At 30.9% G+C, this 17,862-nt stretch overlaps 1 protein-coding gene across 1 annotated transcript in view; it reads left to right on the top strand.

Annotated features, from left to right (window-relative positions):
* Window positions 1–17,862, top strand: part of LOC132940211 (tachykinin-like peptides receptor 99D) — a 266,534-nt gene that overhangs the window by 76,702 nt on the left and 171,970 nt on the right. The window lies entirely within an intron of this gene.

Below are 17,862 nucleotides of genomic sequence, written 5' to 3'. Positions count from 1 at the left end.
TTATTGTATTATAATCGCAGTTAGATGTTTTTCATATTAACTACTGTGCTTTCTAAACGGAACGTAAAAGTTAAATTCTATTACACAAATCATGTTTACCCACCGAATTAAAATATATTATAATCAGTATCCATATAAAAAAGTATAACATATTATAAACTAAACGGTTGTATAGTTAAATAATAACAAAATATATTGATTTACTTTATATTATTTTTGATTATTGTCTCATGTTGAAAGTTTCACAACTAAACTCGAACTTTTCGACAACACCAGTAAATACATCTACTACCTATTATAGGATATATTTTATTAAAAAAAAATTATTATTCGGTCCTTTTGCGTTTACAAATTACGAATATTTTGTTAATGTTCAGTGTCGTCATCACTCATCATTCATCAATATTATGATATTTTCACGTTACCGTAATAATATTATTTATCAATATCACCGCCGCAAACACACAATTTTTGGGCTTTACTAGCACGCATTGTATTAAACATATTATATTAAATTGTGTTGTTTAAAACGAGAAACACATCTAACAAGTATAGTTATTGTTGCTGTCGATGTGTGTCTTGGCTATACACTGCATTCGGTGCGTGATTATGACGTGGTTTTCTCGTTAGTCTCCCCCCCCCTCCCACGAAACAAAACCAATACATTTCGCACGATTGAAATATTGTTTGACATATTTTCCATCTCTGCGTTTTCCACACACGGAGCCCGTCAACCGGTCGTACGCGAATCGCTGTGTGTGGGGGGGGGGGGGGGGGTGCGTCATGCCGAGACGCAGTCGGTGCCGCTAATCGAAAATTCGCGGCACGTATTGAAAAACAGCTGTATATATAGTCTAGAAGATTTTCCAAAACCGCCACGCCGCGCCGACGCCCTCCCGCACACGAATTATTGTTTACTTCGCACAATATAATATATAGGCAAAGGCGATCGCGCGATGTCGAATGTAATAGAAAAAAAATTGACAAACCCGCGACGATACAGTAATGTAAATCTAAACTTGCGACGTATCGCGACGAAAGCCTACTCGAAACAATAACGACACATCCCGTTTTGTCCGCGTACGGCCATTGACGTTATAATTTTTCGTACCCGCGTATCGCCCGTTGACACGCTCGGTTACTGTGACTGGAAGACTGAGCAAAATGTTTTTTTGACCGTGTCACAGAACGCACCCTGCAATATCGGACGTGATGTTATGTGATGACCCTGAAATATTATAAAAAGGCCACCACGGCCGTGCTCTATGTGCCCGATTTCGCAGCGATATTATACGATAATATATACTCGGGGGCGGCGATGGAGAAAATTGGTCGTAATTCATTTTGCGCTAATCGAATAACCCACGTCCGCGGCACAGGGAGCACTAAAACCTGGACACACACATACGTATTATATACATGCACACATGATATATATATAAATATAGAGATTTTTATACATAGACACGTTGGATATGTATATATATATATATATGATGAAGTGCCGCAATCTACCAGCGGCGGCGTATATAATATGAAGGTACGCAAAAACTCGACCCGTATTATTTTAATGTGTGGTCGCTGCGAATACACTTTTCAAGCACTCTCGGGCCCACTTCTGTGTCACAACTTGTACACACACACACACACACACACACACACACACACACACACACACACACACACACACACACACACACACACACACACACACACCGTATATATATTATTTTTATTATTACTCATGAACTGAAGTACGCCGATACGCGATCTAATGCTTCCCCACACCAAGACTTACTCGACGCGATAAACTGTCTACAAAACGGAATAATCAACAAACGCGCGTGGATATCGTGTTGGAGTACTAAACGTATGATATGTTAACGCTGACGAATTGATTCCGCGTCATCAAGACCCCGGCAACCATATTCCGATAAGAATTTTGTAAATGGTCTGTGTCATTCAGATCCCGAGACAAAATAATTATACCGAGTCACTTAGATCCGCCGACATTCACTTTAGGTCCCTGCAGTCCATTCGGGACATCCACATAATGTGTTTGAGGTCCCACGTATTATACACCCGACGTGGTCACTCGACAAAATTAGTCGAGTCATATTTTGATCGAGGAATGACAAATAGATCCATAGACAACTAGATCCATGGTGTTACCACAGAATATATTATGACATTTAATATATTCCGTGTTGTTACCATGTGCATGGTTGGGATATCTGTTTATTTTTCATACACCTCATGTTTTATCAACAAAAATTGTTTTTAATCATAAAGTGCTATACATAGATAAATAAGGATTTTATGGAAGAAAAATGTTTACCGAGTCCAACGACTTGGTCTATAATCACAAATAATCTTAAGACATTGGGGCTTAATAAATCCGAGCACATTGACGGCTGCAGGGTTAAAGGACATTGTCCTTGTAAACAATTGCTTCACCCCCTAGATGTGTATAATGGAAAAATAGGTGGCCGTACCGATGTGCTTTCCAAACAATTGTAGATGTTTTTCATTGAAATTTTAACCTCTATTGAATTTATATATACTCAGAAGTCAGAAGCATAGAGGTATAATGTTGGTTCGAGGAAAGTTTTTAAAACGCATCGAAATACGAAGTCAATATTGAACTTAAGCAAACACGTGTCGCGGAATTTATCAAAACATATAAGCTGTATCTAGGTGTATTTGATCGGTGATGTTTTTGAAGCGCAGAGTATAATAAAACGAATCTAAAGAAAACATCTCTCCAGCTCTATATTGAACAAATAGTAATATATATATAAAAATAAAAAAATCTGAAAATAATATATTGTTTGTTAATATTGTTATAGGTGTGGTTGGGAAAATTATTATTTATATTTCATAATATTATTTTATCAATTGTTTGTTATTGTGTTCAACTATTCTATGCGTGAAAATTAAACCGCAATTATAACTTTAAAACTAAACGATGGACAGTTTTTAAAATATAAAAATGTTGAACAGACAAATATAGGACCTGCAAACAATACATATTATACTAGAAAGGTATTGCTATAAATTAAACTATGATTGGAATGTTATCCCCATAACAGACGACCCGTAGACATTTATTCTTATTGTATGTACATAATATTTTATACACCTTATGTTATAATAAAAAAAAAAATATATAACTCGTAATGTTGTATACCGACTAGACGTACATTTTTTTCTTTAGTACAATTTTGCTCTATATACGTTACTATATATGTATTTGAAAGTAAGTACTCATATCAATACACAAGAGTATTACATTAAAAGTACCTTCAGAAAAAAAATATCAATATTGTATTATTATTGCGAAAGCCAATACGATGTTTGCATCAATCCTTTTAGAAGTGTGAATAGACGGAGGAAAGTTAATCCACTAAATGACTCCGGTTGAATCGCAAAGAATAAACCGATATGAGAAGAAAAATGATTTTATCATTTCGCAGAAAACGCGCACACAAGTAATAATAATAATAATAATATGCATAATATAAAAGTAGGTAGGTATCTCGCATCTCAATATAGTGTGTTCTTAAATGTATATATCTTGCTGGTTGTTATCAATGGATAACTTCCCAATCCTAATATTCGCCGTTAATTTTATGTTCTTTCCTTTATCAAATCTAATTATTGTACAAATAACTGTAGGTATTGATTTTACAATGATGTGTGTTTTTTTTAAATTTTTTTTTTGTATTTTTGTGTCTGTCGTCAACTTTTAGGACAGTAAAATGCTAAGGTTTTCTTCAACAGTATCTTTTCTGATAGAAAAGTGAATCTAGTTGGTACTTTGGGAGATCAAAAGTAAAAATTTCCCAGTAGTATTTAAAAACGCCGTGAAAAACAAAAGAAAACTTAAGGAAAACGGGTATTTTTACACAAAATCTGTTTTTGAGAAAATCGATTTTGGTTTTTGGTGTAACTCTAAAACAAATAAACGTATATACATGAAATTTTTACTGGTTGTTTATAATTGCATTTTCTATACACGATAAAATTTTCAAAATATTTTGATTTGTTTTGAAATGTTTAGGAACATTTTCAGTTTCCAATTTTATTAGTATTTTTTTCTATGGATGTCAATAAAACTTTATTTGTTGGGTAAAAAAGCTTGAAAATTTAAGACAAATCTCCTACTATATTGTAGGTGAAATCCTTAGTCACAGTTTTTATTTATAAGCATTTAAAGTTAAAATCTTTGACAAAATACTGAAAAATCACGAAAATTAGCAAATTATTTTGAGTTGAGAATTCATAAAAATTTTTCTTTTTTAATCTAAGATTTGAAAATATAATACAAGATTATCCATAAGTTTGTCTACCATTATCAAAAAAAAAAAAAAATGTCTACAAGAAAGTCAAATTAAATTTTTATGAGTGTTAGAAATTCATATTTTTACAACATTTGATATCACTCAATTTCTCATGCAACGGTTTTCTTATTTTGTTGTAATTAAGAAACGTATGACTGTAGATACTTGCAAATTTCACTGAATGGCTTATATTAGCATTTTCTATATACAATAACATTTTGAAAAAATTTATCAAATTTAAAATTTAATAATTATTTTGTACTTAAAAATGTATAAAATGTTCAACTTTTATAGCTAAGGATTGAACATTTAAAACAAGAGTCCGTGTAAATAGGTAAATATATAAATTACTTTATTCACAATAATATTATCAGATATACTTGGTAATATCATATGCTGACTGACCATTTTCGCTCAGAATCGTTTTTCTTATACAATGATATCATATCATTGAATTCAAATTTAACACCATCCATTACAGTAACCCACTTGTAACCTACTGTACAGTAGAGCGACATCCACTTACCCACTTTTTATATATTACTATCCCTCAAGCAAAGAGTCACTATAGCTGGTGACTTCTTAATCACGTCTACCGTGTTATTTTTTAAGTATCTTATCACACATACCAGCTATTATGCTAGGTACCTATCGAGTAACTAGTATTGATTGTATATTTCTTATAAAAATAAAAAATAGACCAATGCCATTTTTTGTCAGAGTGATGGTCGGCGGGTGAGGAGGATGCGTATCACGATGTGTGCATCATACCTAGTTTATTATATCATGGCCGTTGATATATATTTTTGTTTTGATCTTTTTAAGCCCGGCGACTAAGACCATCATAAGCTTTGGTATTATTTTAGCAGCAGAATATAATGTTATGAACTTGTATATTATTTCTGGTATTCAACTATAGTAATGTACCGCTGTGCAAGGAACTGTTACAAACATTCAGAAAATACACGTTTTAAGTAAGTACCAATGTCAGCATACGTAACTACGTAAGTCTGAAAACGTAGAGAGGATAATATGGGTAATGGATAGTTTAGTACCTACTTATATTAAAAATTGTATATAATACGTGATCGGTTGGCGAATATATGCCATAATATATACACGGACAAATAAGACGAAATACGCCTTTCAGTATATGGACGTTCATAATTTAACATTATATACAATACACATTGATGCATATCACAATAACGCAGTGGTGTGTACGCTTTCAATCGGCCCAGTCGTTATCGTGAATCGTACAGGTGTGTGTACAGTGTACACTGCACCTATACAGTATATTGTGTTTCCTCCTCGGTATCAGTAGGCAAAGCGTATCGTAACACCGTGCAAATTGAAAAATTCAAATAATGCTCGGGGGAGATGATGTGCAATTATAAATTATAATACACGCAGGACAAACCAATCTCGGGAGTGGGATTTTATCCGAAGCACGCGACGAGACGATGACAACACTGTAATATTATATGTTTGTGGTATGTAGCTATATATGTTTCGTTGTAGCTGCGAACACTATCATGGCCTGCTATATAACCACGGTTTCCATCATGTCCGTGGGCAATAGTTATATATATATTAATCAGGTTTTTAGACTTGAATCGCTATAGAACGCACGCATACGCTAGGACTTTGGAACTATATAGATATTATAATAATATATTATGCGTACAAATAGGACGAAATACGCCTTTCAGTATATGGACGTTCATAATTTAACATTAATATACACAATGTTATACATTGATGCATATCACAATAACGCAGTGGTGTATACGCTTTCAATCGGCCTAGTCGTTATCGTGAATCGTACAGGTAGGTACGGTGTCCAGTGTTTCCTCTTCAGTATGAGTAGGCAAAGCGCATCGTACCACCGGTGCAAATCGAAACATTTAAATAATGCACGGGGGAGACGATACACCGACGCTATGCAATTATAAATTATAATACACGCGGGACAAACCAATCTCGAGAGTGGAATTTTATCCGAAGCACGCGTCGAGACGACGATAACACAGGTATATTAGGTATATGTGGTATACTGGTATATACAGGTTTCGTATTGTAGCTGTGGACTATCATGGTGTATATCACGGTTTCCATCATGTCCGCGGACAAGCCTGCAGTATGGGATCTCGCACAGACAATTCAAACTAATATCAAACATTTGATACAGGCCATTTTCAGATTACGCCATAGGTTCTCTAAATTAAACGGTAGACAGCAAGCCGAGAGACGGGAAACATTTGTATATATTAATCAGGTTTTTAGACTTGAATAGCTATAGAACGCACGTAGGTATACGCTAGGACTTTGGAACCATAGATATTATAATATATATTATTATGTGATCGATGGTCGATTTAACACCCCTGCAACGACTATTCGGAACGACTTTGTACGAACGATTTATGTTTCCGGCAATACTACATATTAAGATGTTTTAGTGTTCATTTTACCTCCCTGCAGTTGATAGAACACATTTTGCTAATAACTTATATAGGATCTAGGGCTGGAAATTTGTAGGGGTTGCAATTTTTTTTATATGCTCTCGATTCATAGCAGACTAAGCTATAAATCCATCCTACGCAACGACGAGCTTACAAATAAAAATTTTAAATGCATATTTTGCATACACTATGTTAGTTTTGGAAAAAAAACTACATATTTTAACGTTTTTTTTAAAAAAAAAAATTGGTGTTTTTATTTTATGGTCTCCTATAGTACACAACTATTGTGTCCTTAAGTACACAACTTCACAAAAGATATAAAAATATATTTTTATTATTACTATTATTACAACAACTATTTAGGTACCAACAATATTTTTCCAGTACATTAATTAACATTGCCGGTCAAGTCAACTGGCAATCAGTCACCACATATCAAATATTTCGTTTTCGTTTATTTAATTTAGCAATTTTAAATAATATACATAGTATTATGCTAACAATAATACATTTGGTCAATGTCGTTAATCGATGGTGAAAAAATAGCTTATTGCAGTCTGTTGGAAACATTATGAAACAAACTGTCATCTTTCAAGTTGGTATAATAATACTCGTTTAAAATGTTGCTGGCATAAATTAACTAACGTTTATAAATTATTGTAATTATTACTATATGGGTAGGTTCGGTAGGATAGTTCTAAATTAGGATATGGTTATGACATACTGACGTTTAAATTTTTTCATTCGATAATGAAGTCGCCGATAATCTGATCTTAAGAATATCGATCCAAAGTAAAACTTGTTTTTCATCATCACCAAATATAATTATATTTTTAATACATTTATTTATAAAATATAAACGATATTCGATTATTTATTTATACAAAATAGAATAATTTAAACATCGTTTATCCGAGCTTTAAAAGTTTGTAAGAATATTTTCGGACATCTTATTCAAGTATAATGGATCTAGTTTGTACTATTTTAGTTGTAACTCTCTGTTCAGTGTTATGTTTATTATATTTTAAAAGTATTCAGTATAATCACATCTATCAATACAAATTGTTTCAAAATAATAAACAATACAATTTATGTTTATTGTTTAAAAATGTAATTCTCAATCCATATTCAAAATTTAAATTACAATTTAAAACTAAAATATCGAGAATTTATATTATATTTTTAAGTGACCGAAGTTTAAAGAAGAAAAAAAAATACAAATGAAGACAGTCGTTTTTTTATTCAAAATATTGACCTATATATGTGATTAAAGCTATTACAAACATAATAATAATAGTAACAATAATAGCTATGACACTTTAATGTAATTTTATATTTTGTATGTTTAATCAAATACATCATATAGTTCGATTTTTTTGTTTAAAATATTTGGACACACCAAACTATACACGTAAACTGTTAAGTTTATAATATATAGTTAATGTTAATCTTTAAGTTTTAACTCTCGTTATAAACGTCTGATTCTATTAAGGTGACCCATAATTTGGTTTTCACATCAGTAAGCAGTAAGTAAGTTTAACATATTAAGCTTAAATAGCAGACCATAAACCATGCGAGTATTATGAAATTTACTGGTGAAAACGTAAGCTGTTTATTAGTACTTATTAAAAATTTAAATTTCATACTGTAGGTAGGTGTGCAAATCAACGATAATGTTATACCGTTGATTCTTTAATACTTAAGACGACGTTATACCCGCATGCGTTTTCTCCGTCTTACAAGTGCGTAACATGGCCAACTTTACGCTCAGCAGAACACTCGTATAGCTCCGTTAGTATAAAAATTAGAGCGAATTGCAGACCTCTTATAAAATCTAAAGGTAAGATTATTATCTAGGCAACCTCATGAGCTTTTTATTATATTTTAATTTTAACGCGAGTTATGAGTATTTTAAAATTGTAAATTTTTTATACATCTTGAAATACTCATAACTCGCTTTAAAATTATTAAAATATACTAAAAAGCCCATGAGGTTGCCTAGATAATAATCTTACCTTTAGATTTTATGAGAGGTCAATAATTCACTCTAATTTTTAAATTAACGGAGCTACACGTGTTTTGCTGATCGTAAAATTTGCTATGTTACGCACTTTGAAGACGGAGACAACACATGCGGGTATAACGTCCTCTTTACGAAAATGCGATGAAATATTTTTATTTTTTAAATATTCCTTTGAAATATTCATATTTAAGTGTTCCAAAAAAATTATAATTTATATGATGAAATAACGGTTTGGAACCGGTAAACCTAATAAACATACAATGATTTTCGTCCATTTCACAAAATTGAATGCATATATTTTGTAATATACCTAAAGGCGGAAAATCACCAAATATTAATTTCGATTCTCAGTGGTGACATTCGTATGTGACGTCGTCATTATGGAGTTTCGGTTTTAATGTACTACCCAATTTACCAAATTTTAATTAAAGGAATGATAGTATATAGAAACCTGCAGTGGGTGCATTTTTATGGGGAATTTTTCAAACACTGGACTTACGATTCATTTTATGATTAACAAGCTGAAAGGGGGTTAGATATATTATATTATATAGCATGAATATGGTTTGAGACAATACGTTATTTTCCACGCTTTTCGATGTAATCCATTTTGTATAAATTGTAAACCAACGTTACACGGTTGGCCTTATATTTTTTTTCCATCAAAACGTGGTAACAGACACACACACACAAAAGTCATCATTGTAAAACCAACACATACCTCGCTCCAGGTCAAAATCTAAAAAAAAATATCTCATCGGAAATATCTACCATCGTTTGAAAAAAAAAAAAATTAACTGCCAATTTATATAAAAACTCGCCACACGTATCATTAAAAAAAAAAAAACAACTGCAAAATGTAAACCTACCCAACATGTTTTTATGTTTATAGTTTTATGTGTAACAAATTATTCAGTGCAGTCTCTCCCGAATCCATAGAATAAACAATTTTGTTTCACGATAATCTGTACATTGAATTGCTCGAAAACAATTTTTTTTTTCTTAAAAGCTTTCTAAAAGTTTTTGTGTAGATCATCATAATGACACAATACGATACTGCGATAACCGTAAAATGAACTGCTGTAAATTTGACATCTTTTTTTTTTATTTGAATAATAACAACTCTCCATTGCTTTTTACCAAATAATACAAAATTGCTTACTCATTATTAATACACGTACAGCCGAGATATTTTAAAACTGTTGTTAGTGCTACAATATTTCGTCTACATAATTTTTAATATCATTAAAATGTTTTTAGTTTTTAAAAATTATAACAGAATAAGATTTAACTTGTAACTGAAAAATTATAACTTTTGCAATATTTTGAGTTTTGTTTCATGCTATATCGGTTCAGTAAGATAATTTAAATTTCTATAGCTCATACAACTAATTTATAATGACTAAAAATATAGGCAGTATCAAACCACATACCTTTAATAGGTACAAAATGCGTATTGTTGTGCACTCGGCGTGATTATTTTCCAGTCGACTTGATTCTTATAATGTATAACTGAATATTAATTAATTATCTAATTAGTATATTTTATTTGTCACAATAATAATAATAATAATAATAATAATAACAATAAATATTATAGTAGTTGTTTCATTATATTATTTTCTATTTAACTTTCAAATGGTCGAAGAGTGTTTGGATAAAATAGTTTATGAACAACCATGGACATGTAATTTTAATATTTTGGTACCTACCTGTATATTATGCATATTATTTCTACATGGCAAAATATACAATGAATAGGTATTAAGTATTAGGTACGTCATGCGCATACTTTATTGCATACGCTTCTAATTGATAAAAATATAAATTTAATTTTTAAAAATGTCCAATATATTATTAATAACTGTTGACCAAACACTTTTAAATATTAGTGAAAATAGTTTTTATATTTAATAAACAAAATGTATCTCCTGAATGCAATATGTTTGAATACTGTTCCATAAATGTATGGAAAAAAATAAAAACATAGTACCGAATACCGAGTACTTGAATGTAAAAAATATTAAAATACTTTTATTTGAATACCTACTTTACTAGTCTGAATGTGACATAAATTATCGCACTCAAATTAATAAAATTTCGTCAACGTTTAGAGTTTAACTGACGTTGAGAGTATGCGATTACACCAGCCGGGCAGTCTCGCCAATTCTCGACCCTCATCTCGTAATTTTTTTTTAAAGATTAATAGCGCACCTATTGCATTCAGACCCACTGGGTTATCATGTCGGGCCTTAATAGCTTGCGACTGTAAGAGCTACGCTACTATATCTACAGTACGCTTTAGTCAAATTTACTATAGGGAAATAACGCTAATACTATATAGGTACACTACATCAATAACGGACATTTACGATCGCGTAATTTAATATAAATGAGAATATATTATATTATTGATGTTACGTCAAAAAAAAATATAATTTAATACATTTTGTATATTATTTTTACAGTACTTATACCTAGGTAACTAAACGAAAACCCCCGTTTTTTTTTTTTTTTTGTCTCTATGATAACATAATGATAGGTACACATAAAGGTACACAACTCTAAGACAAATAATTATAGTCATATACAAACCGCAACCTATGTTCGTATTACCTATTTACCTGCTACTAGTGCTACACCAATGTCAGTTATCACTGTTTGCATAAAATATTATACCCTTCGACTCGGAGCCCAAAGAGACGCCCATCAGTAAAAACGAACGCCAAAGATTCTATCAGCCGATTCGTGTCATTATGATATTATTATGTACATCAAAATATCACGCAGTAAAACGTTTGTTCTACGGTTACCATCCATAGAACACCCACCTAAAACATAATATATTAAATTAAAATATGGCATGCGCAAGAGTACCTATACCTATACAATAATGATGGTCATAATTTATATAATAGGTCAACGCAGCAGTATGGTTACCGCACAGTAGGTACAGTCATAATATAATAAAGTCAATTTTACGACCAGCCATATAGTACCTATACTGCAGTCGTACCTATACCATATAATACCTATGCCTTTGTAATAGTAATTATCACACCAAACGCGTTGACATCAAACGGGTAAAATAAAGTAATAACTGCAATAGTATAGTTAACGTAATTATAGTTGTCGAGAGTGCTCAGAACGAACTATGTGAAACAATTAATATAATTCAAAAAACGTTATACATATACTTACACCTAAACTGGCGTGCCCATAGTTGAATCCCACTGACTGAAAAGGTGTAATAATATTATCATTGAAATAAAACATAATATTATATTATTATATTAATATCAAAATAATATTTGAGAATATGGTATTACGCACTAACTAAAAGTTTTTCGATTTTCTTAACGTGATATTTTTTGAAAAATCACAAAAACTATGAAATGACAGAAATGAAACATGCGTGGATTTAATTGATTTTGGGCAATCTATGGTCCCCGGCCAGAATGGTTTTCCGAATCCAATTATTATATTTTAAATCTAAAGAAAATCAAATTCACCAGATATTTGAAGTATCACAATTTTTTTAAATTTAAAAACTTATAATAATTTAATAGGCGAGCGCGTTCATCGTAAGTGCCCATAAAATAGGTACCTACTTTAATTCTTAATTTAATTTAATTTTTAACTTTTAAAAACTTTTTACATAAACATTTTCGCGAATAAAAAAGTTCCGTGAAGACTTTTAAAAATATTTTAAATTCTTTGAAATATCTTGCATTATAAGATTAAAGGTACCTACTGCGGCTTATATTATTTACTACCAGGCCAGTATCAAGATATTCAAAATTGTATTATGAATCCCATTATATTGTTTAAATATTATCTTTAAAAAAGCCGTATATTTTAGATAAACTACACATCACATAATACATTATAATATATATATATATACACACCATATACATTATACACACCTAACCATATACCATATATACCAGGTAGGTAAACAACATATGTTGATCCCATTATATGATTTATAAGACGTATATAACCATAAACTAAGTGATTGGAAGTGCCACGATAATTGTTTTAAAGCGATGCCAGTAGCATGCTAGCTGCTATTTGTTTCTGTGATAGCATTTAGAAAATGTGATACCACAATAAAATATTCCTTCGAACATTTATAATGCAAATTTCACTACTCTGAACTCTACTTTTTACAATAGTTTACAGTGCCTAGCATATAAAATAATTTTTTTTGATCCTTCGAGGGAATAAATTAGTTACATTTTAAATTATGTATAAAAAAATGTATACGTCCTAACAAAATACTGAAATAATATCCCTCCTATATGTGCACAACTCGTGTTACAAAAAAATTTATTTGCGGTTATGTGGACATATTTTTTTTTTCAACTTTAGTGCCTTACATCAAAAGTAGATTGTGTACTTCCTGCAGCCATTGCATAATTTTCTACCTGTATCAAAGATTAAATATATATTTAATATATTTATGTTATTATTATAAACAAGTATAATATTTGTATATATCTAATTTAATTTTTAACTGTACCTACCTATCATTTTAAAACTCCTTTTAGAGTCTGAGTGGAGCGACGCATGTATATTGATTTTACAATGATGTGTGTTTTCTTTATGTTTGTGTAGACGGTAAGTAGTCAAAATAATGCTTCGATTTTTGACCTCAGTATCTATTTCGATGAGAAACTGAATATAGTTGGTACTCTGTGGGTCAAAAGTACCCGATAGTTTTCAAAAGCGCCCAGAAAAACAAAAAAAAAAATTAATAAAAACGGGAAATTTTACATAAAATCAGTTAATCCGATAAACTGTTCAGATCACGGTGTTCCATCGCTTTTGTGCGATTTTCCCGGGGATCACCTCGATCATAATATTTTCGGTCACGGACTAACATTATTATTGGTACGTTCGAATTCTTACACTTTGTTATAAATATTATTCGTAATGCTGGTTGTAATACAATTGATACGTACTGAGAACTGATGCTGAATCCTGCAGTGGTCTGTGATGCAAAAACAAATAAATATATATATACTTCAAACACTGACATTGCCCATGACAATTTTTTTTTTTTATAGTTTACGTAAAACGGGACGGTTTCTACATTTTTTATAACCTAAAGTTTTAAATGTATAATATTTATTATGTAGCGTCTATTGTAATATAATATGTTTTAACCGTTAAAAAACGTTAGTGGAATATAATATAAAATATAAATATTTCCAATATTATTGTTTCGATTACATTATAGGAGTGAGGATTTTCGTGAACATAATATCTTGAAAAAATAAATTGTAATCGACGTCATATTGTAACGACGTGATGATTAAATATGTTGAAAAACGAATAGTGTTTTATAGGTAGGTTATAAATACGTTTCGGTGTTTCGCCATCGACGAGTACCTACTGCAAACATAATATCGTGTTAAAATAATATGATTTCAGCCATTGCCGTATTTATCCTACGCATAACAGGAATTTACACTATGCATCAGCTATCGCGAATATTCAATATATATATAGGTAACCGTTATAATGGTAACTACGGGGGAATATGTATATATCTAAGTGAAAAACATTTTTACCAAAACTCACGTGTAATCTGCTATACCCCATAGTCGCCTACGATGAAAATGTGTATAAAACAATAAACTATATATATACAGATATCAGACAATATTCATGTGAACGCGTTTTTTTATGCTTTTATTTTATCGAACGTACAATATTATATAGAACTTGCGATGAATATTTTTAGTGACTTTTTGTATTGTGAGCTACATCTTTGTTCGACGTGCACTTTCGCTGTGTCCCCCAAGTCACGTTCAGAGAATGATTTTTATCTTCATTATACTCGTATATTTACACACCCACCCACCCACAAATTTCTAAAAAAAAATATACGTACTATAAATTTATAAAATATTATACGCATATACGTATGATTTTATTCGAGTTAATATAAAACCTTAACAGTACGCTTCCAACACTGATTATATGTCTAATAATAATAATATATTCTTAGAAAATAATATTTAATAGTAACAATATTCTTACAAATGTTTTGTGCGTTTTTTTAAATCGTTATGACTTTCTACACAGAATTTTGAAAACGTTTGCATCTATATAATATTTATATTCTATATATTCTATATAATTTATATTAACCTAAATTAAGTTATTTCTCGGTAAAATTTCTTTTAAGTTTTTTTAAAAAAAAATAACCGTTTTGTCCAGAGAAAATATGAAAATATGGAGAAACATCACCGACCGTGTTCTGTTGATTTTAGAATGAATGTATTACATTTTGTGATTTTACAATAGTTTCCCTTCTTTTACTGCTCGCTACTCAAATGAATAATGATGATATGGAAATAATTGATATTATTACAATAATAATTATCGTTTCGTAAATTAAGAGGCACGTTATAATAATACGGCCACTTTATAAATTATATACAATCTATATAAGTATTCGAATAGTTTCTTTTTTTTAATCGCGATTCTGGTTACCGTATTATTAATTATCTGGTATAGGTTCTTGTGACGGTTCTGAATTTTATAACAACGATACCAACAAAAACCGATCCATTAACGGGATTCTTTTCATTGATCCTTCGTCCTTCATTGATCCTTCAATCTAAACGTTTTAATTTAAACAAACGTGAAGGTTTTGTATAGATTTGTTCAAAATCACGTACATTCCATTTAAGTTCTTTAGATGGTACCTACTTATTTGAATCTTAAAATGTAATCTATACATTATATAATATTATATAATGAATAATATATGTCGCTGCATCAAAAACATAAATTGACGGATCAAAATATTCTATTTTTCGTGATGTAGATGCGATTGTTTTAAACATTTTATTTCAAACAGATATTAATAGTGATAAAACGTGTTATTATATGAATAATAAAACATTTAAGACTATATATTATTATACGCCATTAATATTATATTATTACCAAAGATTTGTTTATTTTTAGATGAGCATTGCACTACTATAAATTAAATCTCATCAGCAGTGCGACGTGAAACAATTATTATATGACATTATAAAATGTCATTGCCAGTTTTTATGTTTTTCAGTCACAGTATGACGTGTATAAATATGCATTGTATATTATATGCATTGTTCGCAACTTTTGTATACTCAATAGAAATGACGTTTTACGTCACCTGCAAACGCTGTCGACACTATAATAATATTATAATAGACGGCTCTTCCCGGCACTATTTTATATGGCCACGGTTTTATATTTTTTCACGTTCGTCGGTTAACGTAAAATTTAGGATTTCCACCTGTCCTGTTATAATATTACGATGATTATAACGTATTATAACAACATGGAAGATAGCTTTCGATGACTATGATGATATAGATCACAGGCAATTGTGCGGAACCGTGGTGAAGGGATGATTAGCTGAAATCATATTTTAATGGTTTGTTTTTAGATTGTTTCTCGAATTGAGACGCCGTTGGGATTAATATAATAATATTATAAAAACGCCGAAAATGTTATTTGCTCAACACATTCAGTCATACAATTTTTTAGTTAACTTTACCAACACTCGCGTTAATAGATTTCAGGATCGTATAAATGGGTATATGTTGTATATTATGCATTGTTCGCAACTTTTGTATACTCGATAGAAATTACGTTGTACGTCACCCAAAAACGCTGTCAACACTATAATATTATAATAGATGGCTCTTTCCGGCACTATTTTATATTTTTATATGGCTGGTTTTTATATTATTTCTCGTTCGGTGGCGTCTCCGTCACTGCTGTAGGTTAACGTAAAAATTAGTATTTCCACCTGTCCTGCAGTTATAATGTTACGATGATTATTACATTATAACAACACGGGAGATAACTTTCGATGACTATGATACTGTAGATCACAGGCTATTGTGCGGAACCGTGATGAAGGGATGATTAGCTGAAATCATATTTTAATGGTTTGTTTTTAGATTGTTTCTCGAATTGAGACGTCGTTGGGATTAATATAATAATATTATAAAAACGCCGAAAATGTTATTTTCTCAATACATTCAGCCATACAATTTTTTAGTTAACTTTACCAACACTCGCGTTAATAGATTTCAGGATCGCATAAATAGGTATATATTGTAATTAATGCATTGTTCGCAACTTTTGTATACTCGATAGAAATTATGTTGTACGTCACCTGCAAACGCTGTCGACACTATAATATTATAATAATATATGGCTATTTCCGGCACTATTTTATATTTTTATATGGCTGGTTTTTATATTATTTCTCGTTCGGTGGCGTCTCCGTCACTGCTGTGGGTTAACGTAAAAATTAGTATTTCCACCTGTCCTGCAGTTATAATGTTACGATGATTATTACATTATAACAACATGGGAGATAACTTTCGATGACTATGATACTACAGATCATAGACTGTTGTGCGAGACCGTGGTGAAGGGACGATTAGCTGAAATTATATTTTAATTGTTTGTTTTTTATATTAAAAATATATTATTGATGTGTGGAGAGTGCGCACTATCGGAGTATATTGTTTCTCGTCGATAGATGAGACGTCGAAGGGTAGAATATAATAATATTATAAAAACGCCGAAAATGTTATTTTCTCAATACATTCAGTCATACAATTTTTAAGTTAAACTCACCAACACTCGCGTTCATAGATTTCAGGATCGCATAAATAAGTATATATTGTATTTAATGCATTGTTCGCAACTTTTGTATACTCGATAGAAATTACATTGTACGTCACCTGCAAACGCTGTCGACACTATAATATTATAATAGATGGCTGTTTCCGGCACTATTTTATATTTTTATATGGCTGGTTTTTATATTAATTCTCGTTCGGTGGCGTCTCCGTCACTGCTGTGGGTTAACGTAAAAATTAGTATTTCCACCTGTCCTGTAGTTATAATGTTACGATGATTATTACATTATAACAACATAGGAGATAGCTTTCGATGACTATTATGATATAGATCACAGGCTATTGTGCGGAACCGTGGT

The sequence above is a fragment of the Metopolophium dirhodum genome, chromosome 3 (assembly GCF_019925205.1).
Source record: "Metopolophium dirhodum isolate CAU chromosome 3, ASM1992520v1, whole genome shotgun sequence".
Classification (NCBI taxonomy): domain Eukaryota; kingdom Metazoa; phylum Arthropoda; class Insecta; order Hemiptera; family Aphididae; genus Metopolophium; species Metopolophium dirhodum.
Note: the sequence above shows the minus strand (reverse complement) of the source record. Positions and strands in the feature narration are given on the sequence as shown.